General features: G+C 37.1%; 1 long non-coding RNA gene across 1 annotated transcript in view; it reads right to left on the bottom strand.

Annotated features, from left to right (window-relative positions):
- Nucleotides 1–455: 455 nt before the first annotated feature.
- LOC139438888 (uncharacterized) overlaps nt 456–9,475 on the bottom strand; it is a 311,546-nt gene continuing 302,526 nt past the window's right edge. Inside the window, exon 2 of the long non-coding RNA XR_011648674.1 lies at nt 456–3,941. This is a non-coding gene — a long non-coding RNA (uncharacterized lncRNA). The remainder of the gene's footprint in view (nt 3,942–9,475) is intronic.

Raw genomic sequence — 9,475 nt, 5'->3', positions numbered from 1 at the left:
TGTGCCTCAGTTTCTTTATCTGTAGGGGATAATAATATTGAACTGCTTCAAAGAAATTTTGTGAGATTAAATTAGTTATTATATGTGAAATATTTAGAATAATGGCTATATAGTGAGTGATCAATAAGTGTTAGTCATTGTTGTTGGTGGGGCGTTGTTTAAAGGTGTAGACTCTGAAACAATATTTCCTGGGTTCAAGTCCCAGATCTATCATGTCTTAGCTGAGTGACTTAATGGAAATGACCTCTCAACATCTCAGTTCCCCCAATTTCAGAAAAGAAGAGATTAAGCCTATTGCAAAGGGTTTTAGGGAGGACTATATATATGGGATATATATATACATTTATACATACATACATATATATATATATATATATATATATATATATATATCCTTTAGAACAATATTTGCATGCACAAAGTGCCCATGTTAATACTATAAATGAAGGGGAGTCTTTGCTTAAACATTTTTACTCTCTGAGGTACAGATTTAGGTCAATTCTACATCGCAAATCAATTTCAGTTTGTTCTTCTTTCCCTTCCCATTCCTCTTCCTCTGAGCCTTTTTCTTTTTTGCCCCCTTACTCTACTTTTCCCTCCCTCTTCTCCTCATTTTTTTGAACTTGAAATCAATGTTCAAACCAGAGGCTTTTCAGGGAAGATCTTTCCCAAGGGAATAAAAAGTAATCACATTAAGACAAAACAAAACAACAAAACCCCAAAACCAAAAAAACTAATTTCAAAGAAGTATAAACTTGTGATACTTTTCTGGAAAAGACAACATCTGCCTTTATTTGTCCTAGGATAACCTTGCCCTGTTATATTGATCAGAACGCTACTAGAGAACATGGAATAGCATGTCTGTCCTTTGTCCCATGAAAATACTTAGATCATTTCCTTCTGTGGCCTATCAAGTTGTTTCAGGTTCTCAAGCAAAGGATAAATAAGGATAAATTTATTAAGGATAAATAAAATTAATTTAATCATTTGCTGATTGTGAAAAATAATGTGGTAAGAAAAATGGAAAAATATATTCAATGTTGTGAATAGATTTATAAAGCAAGAATTGATATTCTCATGGAAGAGAGATACAAAGGGCAAAAGCTACAGAAGAGAGAACACAGGTATTAATAAGAAAGACTTTTCTAGTGGACTCATCTAAAGAGAGAATGGAGACTATCATCAGAATCAGGGAGGTGTTCAGGTATAGGCAGGATGATCACTAGATGTCGGTACACATGGGGTTCAACAACACTTTAGTTTAGGTTTAGATGCCCTCAAGGCCCTCACCAGCCTAAGCTTCTTTGTTGCATCATATGCATTTGTGAAGTTAAATAATTCAGAATAAACCTTTAATCCCCAAGAGCCAAATAAGAATTCTGAATTGCAGATTTTTTCCCCTTCAGTAACCTAAGTAATTCTTTTATTTTTCTTTACTTCCCTTTACACATATTGCCCAACTTGGCTATGAAAAATTAATTTATAATTCTAGCCTCCCAATTTGAAATTCTACATGTCTAAGAGAGTATCCGATTATGTAAACACTTGATTAATCATGCAAACCAGCAGTTAAATATTATACTTTAAAAACTCAAGTCAAAAATATTTCTCTTCCTTCAAAGAAAAACATGAATGTTAAAAAAGTGGTGCCTTGCAGAAGCAAAGTTCCATAATTTTTAATCTATAGAGTCATCTCCACTCTCAAAAACAGGCCCCAGAGGAACTAACAGTGATGATAAGAAAAACTCTGAAAACGTATGTGAGAATTTCTTTGAATATCCTGCTTAGCTCCTAATTATAATAACTAATATTTCTTGAGCACTTATTGACCAGGGAATATTTTGACCTATTACCATGAATTAATTTCTTTAATCCCCACAAAAGCAACATGTGGTAAATCATATTATTCTTTCCACTTTAGAGATGAAGAAACTGAGGTCAAAGGAGGTAAAGTAATTTGCCCGAGGTTGCTTAGTTGCTGAGTGAAGGAGCAGGCCACTTAATTGCAATGTCCATGCATATATCAATTCTCACAACAATCTCCTCCAGTCTAAGCCTTGAGGTATGGTGGAAAGACCATGCTCATCGGGGGAGTAGCCTTAATAACTGCTATCCGATCCTGCGCCAGTCACCTATTAACTATATAAACATGAGTTACCCAAGTCAACATCTGGAACATTAGGTTCAATTCTGGATTCCAACTTGAAAGATATAGACAAACTGGTTGACAAATTTTATCAGTGAAGATTAAATAAAGCATGCAGTTCCTCTACAGTGTCCCAGATAATAATCACTTCAAATATTAAGGGAAATTAATCATAGATATTTCTGTTTGTGGTTGTGTGTAAGGAGTCCTTAAAATATCAAATGAATATCTTTAGATCAATATATTAGTTCCATAGAAGAAGATATTTCCCTGTGTAATCATTTTATCATTATTCTAGTTCATAAGAACTAGAGCAACTGGAGAATTCCTCTTTCTCCATCAACCCTTAAAGTCCACATATCACCTATCAATCTTCTCCAGCTTTGGATAGAGCATTTCCTGATGTGATTATAATGGTGGTTTCTATGGACTTCTGCTCTCTAATATAAGAAAGGAAATGATAAAACTCATAAAAATAACCAATATGGATATACCATTATTGAGTTTCAAAAGCAGTTTTACATTATATTATTGGTTGAAGATTTTGCTTTTCAATCTTAAAACTACGAAAATACATACACCCATCTACCTTAGTATCTATCCTGCTCCATTCTCATCCCACCTTGACCTAAAAAGCCAACTGTGACTGAGAAAAATAAATCTAGTTTGGAACTGATGGTGTGATTTGTGCCAAGATGCATTCCTTGCTCAACACACATTTTCCTGAAAACAATCAATAAAGGTGGCCTGAGGCAGACAATTTCATCATACATATATTTTTCTCAAAGCAGATAATTATTACCAGAAACCTTCTGCCTTACTCAAAAAGAGGGAAAGTATAAAAGAAACTATATACAGAGCTGGCCCTAGGGAAAAAATGTCTAATAGGCAAAATGCCTCATAATTCATTATACCATCTTATTCTCTCTTTTCCATTTGAGTGAAACAACCCCTGCCTCTGAAACTTCCTCAGACCCCCAAGACTTTCATGACCTTGCTCACCATGACCTGACCAAAATCTACTCTGAGACATGCTTTTTATAAACTCATTTCAACAAATATATAAAGGATTTTTAAGATTTTTAAGGACTAGCAAAGTTCAGAGGGGCCTGGGCATTAAGTTAAGAATAGTATTTTGGAGGAAGCATATCTCATGAATCCAAATTCAGTCTTTCTGAAAGTTACTGCATAGATAAAAAACATCAAAAGAAAGGATTTCAAAATTATCTTGGGAGATATTGAAAATGAGAATAATATTTTTGAGCTGATCTCTTTTACTCAGCTATTCTGGAACTGCTATGGAGAAGAGATGAATTGAACTGAAACCAGGAGATGTTGGAGATACACCCAAATTACAGATGCATCTTAACATAGACCTGAATGACACTGAGTTAATGAATGAAATAACTACTACTCTTCAGTTGCCCAATGGAATCTTGTTCAGCTTTATGCAGTGTCAGTGGTAAGTTCTAGTACCTGTTATCATTACTTCCTTTGGAACACGGATCTGGACTCTGTCACAGAGCTATTCCATAAAGGGACACCAACATCAGGCTGGGAGAACACACAGAGAATATATCCTGAAATGTACAGTCCCTCATACTTCATATGTCACCCTATTAGTCACAACATGTCCCTCAGGGTATTGTAGGCAATGTCATATAGCTGTTAGTGTGGCACGGTGGATAAGGGTCTGGACTTGTCAAATGGGTCTGGCTTCAGTTCAGGCTCTGTCACTCTCTAGTTGTACCATGTAGACTTGTAGAGGCATGTCTCTGTAAGTTGGTTGCATCAACTATAAAATGGAAAAAATGAAACAGTTTTTGAATGATTATTGTAGGAGTTTAAGACACAGTATATATATAACACCTGGGATGCAAAGCTTAGTAGGAGGTTAAAAATGATAGTGATTCTGATGATATGCTGATGATAAAAATGATTTCACCAAAACAGGTGAGCCAAAAGGTGAAGAACTTAAAATCCTCTGTTCCCAGGAAGCCAGACAGGTATGAACGTGGACATTTGCTACAATTACTCAATCCCATGGTGAATATTCATGATGGTTTAGAGCATAAGCTCAGAAACCACCTATTTTTTGCAAAATTAATCAAGTTCTTTAGATGGCTATTCCTCATCTAAAAATTGAGGTCAATAACAGTACATACCTCATATTTTTGTTCTGTGGATTTAATGAGTTACCACTTATAAAACACTTAGAATAGTGTCAGACACAAAAGAAGTACTATATAAATGTTGGCTATCATTGTTATTACTATCCCTGCCAGAAGTGAAGGTGAGAACATGGAAAAAATATAGAGATGAATCCTGGTAAGGAAGTCACTGTTCTCTAGAATGGTGAGAAGTGGATGCTACAGAGGCTTCATTATTTTCCTTCTGGACACATCCTTTCTGTATTGATTGGTTCACTTGCCCAGGCATAGCTGGGGTCACAGTAATCATACCCTAAAAGTTGCTGCATAAGGACTCAGTCAGCATGGCCATCACTGAATCTCAACCAGATCTTTTCCACTGAGAATCCATTACTAATATCTAATATTGTGGGACTTTTTATTTGGATAATGTGGATTACTAAGAGTTTGGCAATGAAAATTCTTTATTAGATAGTTGTCCAAATTTAGTGGAAATGGTTAGTACACAATAAAAGCAGTGCTGGAAGAAGCTATGACATTGCTATTTCCAGACTCAGAGCATCATTACCATTCTTACCCCTATCACCATCATCATAATCATCACCACTACCATCATCATCACCACCACCATCATCATCATCATATCAGTTACCATATATCTAGGATGTACCACATACTTTAAAGAGATTCTCTTATGAAATCTGCTCCTTAGTATACTCAAAATAACTTTAGAAAGTACCATTATATATATGTATAATTTATATAAAAAAACAGACTAAGAATAAATGCCTTGCTCGATATAAAAATATGGTAAAAGAAAGAGCCTATATTTATGCTTTGAATTTATGACTCTAAGCCCAGTGGTTTTCCTACTATGCTGTATAGGCATTACTATTACTTAAGTTAAATTTAGTGGAACTATGGCAGAGCTGACATGACTTCAAAAGTTTATGTTTTTTTTCTCCAGCTATATCAGTACTGATCTTTCATTTTTCCTTAAGACAGAGGTACTTTGAACTTTTGAAATTAAAAGCTACACAATGTACAACAATAGGTCCATCCTACATTTTCCATATATAGAAAGCCCCCTTTTGACACACAATAGTAAATCATTGAGACACTCAATTAACAATGAAACAAAATGAAATGTTTAGTTTATAATCATGTATCACAGAAAGTCATTTCCAACAGTGACCTTCAAGTGAAACTGTTCAGGGAAAACAAGTCTTTTACTGCCAGACCATTCCATTGTGCTTTGTAATTAATAATTTCACACATGGATATCAATGACAGAATTCAAACAGGGAATCAGCAGCACCTCAGAAAATCTCTACCCATCAAGGAAGGAGAGGGGCTGGCTCGATGAGCTCCATCAGCTAGAATAATTACTATGAATAAAGAGGTGTGTCACCTCCCTGCAGAAGGCAGGGGTGCCTGTACCAAATTACACGCAAGCCACACACAAGTCTTTTAAACATCTGAGATGTCCACAGTAAATGAGAATGCTCAGATATAACATGGCTGATGCTGTCTACACAGAAGACAAAAAACTGAATTTGGAAGATGATAAGGACTTGAAGCATTGCTTCATAAAAAAAGCCAAGAGGATGGCCAAGCGTAGGCCAGAGGCCAATAAGTGTCAATGCCACTTTTCAAGGAGTAGTCACTGTTCAAATATTTAATAACTCCCAAGTATTCTTTTGCCTCTTTTTTCCTAAATACTTTGCATCTTGCCAACCTAATCCTACTCCAAACCGATCTGCTAGGAACTCATTTTCTTCAAGTGTAAAACTCCAACCTTGAAGAAGATTTGCATAACGCAATGGGAAAAAAGCCATGCATTTTAATATTTTACACTCCAGAGCACACCAAAAAGCATGCCAATTCCACACCTTCAGCTATATGTTTTAAGAAGGAAAGGAACAAACCTAAGGATCAACATGTCCATGAAAAAAAAAAAAAAGATGCATACCTGAAGAGTCCCAAACAAATTATTTCATGTAAACCAAATGAGGAAAAAAATGCACAAGAGAAGAATACTTTTTAATGGAAACTCATCGTGGGTATTGCTAGAAAGGGAATAATATTCTTCTCAGTGCTTCATTAGGCAAAATCTAGATTCAAGTAGGTTCACTTACCTTAATGCAAGGTGTATCTAATTATATAATACATAGACATAGCCATTTAAATATTCCTCAATGCTAGGTTATTTATTGATTATTTATCACTTCTGTGTAAAGACTCACGAATCAAATATAAGTGATGGAAGATTTTGAGATGCCACTTTGCAGTATATTCATGAAGAAAGTCATCATATGCTGATGCAGTCTGGTAAACATTGTTGATCTGTTGTGAAAGTTGGTTTCACTTACCTAGAAACAAAAAAAGGGAAACAAGAAAAGAAAAAAAAAGGAGTAAATTTTAATAGAATTCCTCAAAGTCTACAAATCATCTTTATTCCTTGCTTTCCTTTTCCTTGATTTTCACATTTTCTTCTCTTTTCAGGAAAGAGGTATATTAGTATAGGTATCATCGATCACATAGACAAAATGGAGAAGATGAATGCCCTATTCTTGGCAATTACCATGTCCACTCCCTCATCATACTTTGCTCTCTGTGATGGTTAGGCTAATGTGTCAACTCATCCAGATAATTGTGCCTAGTAGTTTGGTCAAGCAAGCACTGGGCTAATTGTGGTACAAGGACATTTTTGGACTTTAGTCACCAGTGAGTTTGTTGCATAGATGGCTGATTACATCTACAGTCAACTAAGGAGATTGCCATCAGCAATGAGTGATGTTTTACCCAATCAGTTGAATGTCTTAAAGGGAAGGTGATTCCAGCATTCAGAACTGACAGGTAATATCTGTAAATAGTATGAGGTTTCATAAAATTTTCTCACATGACTGTTAGACTGTGGGGATGCACAAAGAAGGGAATTACTGTACTAGCTGGCGGTGGTTGATCCTTACTATCAATGGGGCTAAAGAAGAGTTTGCCTGGAATACAAGAGATCCTCTAGGGCATCTTTTGGTACTACTATACCTTGTAATTAAAGTCAATGCAAAATTGCAACAACCCAACCCAAGAAGAACTCATCAAGGACCTTTTGGTACCCCTGGTTTGCAGCCTGCATGCAGAATTTGGACTTGTGCATCACCGTGGTCATGTGAAAGAATTTTATAAAATTTTACATTATTTACAGATATCACCTGTTGATTCTGTTTCCTGAACCCATTTCCTGAGAACCCTGACTAATATAACTTGGTACCGGGAGTGGTTTTTGAGGAACAGAATCTTAAACATGGGATTTCTGAAGTAGTTCTGGGAGTTTTCAATTGGCTCTCCACTCTAATTTGGACACAAGAGTACTAATGACTCACTCCCTTTCCAATAATCAAGAAGCCACTAACAGTCCTGGTATGAATTGGCAATGGAGATATATAAAATATCATCACTATATTCCCATACTTCCATGCTTATAAGAGACAAGGATCTGGGTGAGAGTGTTTTCAACACTAACAGTTTTGTGAAATCAAAAGATAAAATGATGTTGGGTGGCTCCTTTTAGATACTCTGGATACAGTTATGAAAGAATGGGATGAGCTAAAGGCTTCACATTTGCAACATCAGTGCCACATGAATGATATGAAAGTTTTTAAGTGTGCTCCAAAAGAAAATCTTGTTTCATGCAGCCACAGACTTTATTTATTTATTTTAAAGATTTATTTTTATTTATTTATTTCTCTCCCCTTCCCCCTCTGTCCTAGTTGTCTGCTCTCTGTGTCCATTTGCTGTGTGTTTTTCTGTGACTGCTTCCATCCTTATCAGCGGCACTGGGAATCTGTGTTGCTTTTTGTTGCATTGTCTTTTTGTGCCTGCTTTCTGTGTGCAGCACCACTCTTGGGCAGGCTGCCCTTTCTTTTGCACTGGGCAGCTCTCCTTATGGGGCACACTCCTTGTATGTGTGGCTCCCCTATGTGGGGGACACCCCTGTGTGGCAGGGCACTCCTTGCGTGCATCAGCACTGCACATGGGCCAGCTCCACATGGGTCAAGGAGGCCCGGGGTTTGAACTGTGGACCTCCCATGTGGTAGGTGGATGCCCTATCCGTTGGGCCAAGTCCTCTTCCCAGCCACAGACTTTAGATCTCTGAAAACCAGACTCAGAGTCTCATTGTATAGTAGCAGAGTTAAAAGAAAACTAAAATCTCAAACTTGCAGGGTGTCTGCTGTTAAAGTGAAGGCATTGATTGGAAAGGAACCTTGAGATTTAGGAAGGAGACATATGGGATGATGATTATTTCCCTAAATTCTGCTGAGATTTTGCCAGATAAACCTGTGATGGCCTACCCTGTGGAAACCATACAATGTCGACCTTGTATCACCCAGCTTCCAGCCTGCCACAGGGAGCCAGGACCTCCTTCCAACCCTAAGGAGGGTACCAGCCAAACTAAAACCTAAACTGACCAGCCTCTGGTCTGCCCCATGGAGTCTGGATCTCCTCCCAGCCCTGAGGCTGGTACCAGCCAAACTAAAGCCTTCATTGCCCAGCCTCCACCCTGTCCTGAGGAATCTATCTTCTAACCTTTGCCTGAAGAGATAAATCATGTCTCACCAGATGGAAATGCAAAGGAAAGCCCTGAGGTATTAGCTTGCAAGGCATTTCTAATTCTTCTCCTTACCTACCTCCACCACCTCTCTTTTCTTCAAGACCTATTACTCGACTAAAATCATGACAAGTCCCAAAAGGTGAAATACAAAGGGTGACCCATGAGAAAGTACACTATACTCTAAAATAACTGTATGGGTTTTCCAACTTAAATAGATAGAGATCAAGGGAATATGTGTGGGAATGGATACTAAGGGTTGGGATAATGGTGGAAGGAATATAAAATTGGATCAGACTGAATTTATTGATATGAGCTGACTAAGCAGAAATTCTGGATTCAACACTATAGCTTGAGGGGTAAGAAAGGGCTCTAACAGTGTGTTTGGGTGGCTGACTGAAACATGGAACAAAAGATGACCTAACATGTCTTAGGTTGAGATGCCTGATTTACCATGATATACAGTAGGAAAGGGAATTAAAAGTCTTAGAGAGATTGGAATGTTGAATGTATTTACCATTTAACCCATCCACTCCAGGAATGTCCAGAGGACACACTTTTAACCAGGAT

This window comes from Dasypus novemcinctus, chromosome 4 (assembly GCF_030445035.2).
Source record: "Dasypus novemcinctus isolate mDasNov1 chromosome 4, mDasNov1.1.hap2, whole genome shotgun sequence".
NCBI classification, from domain to species: Eukaryota; Metazoa; Chordata; class Mammalia; order Cingulata; family Dasypodidae; genus Dasypus; species Dasypus novemcinctus.
The sequence above is the reverse complement of the archived record's forward strand: the minus strand, read 5'-3'. Positions and strand labels throughout refer to the sequence as shown.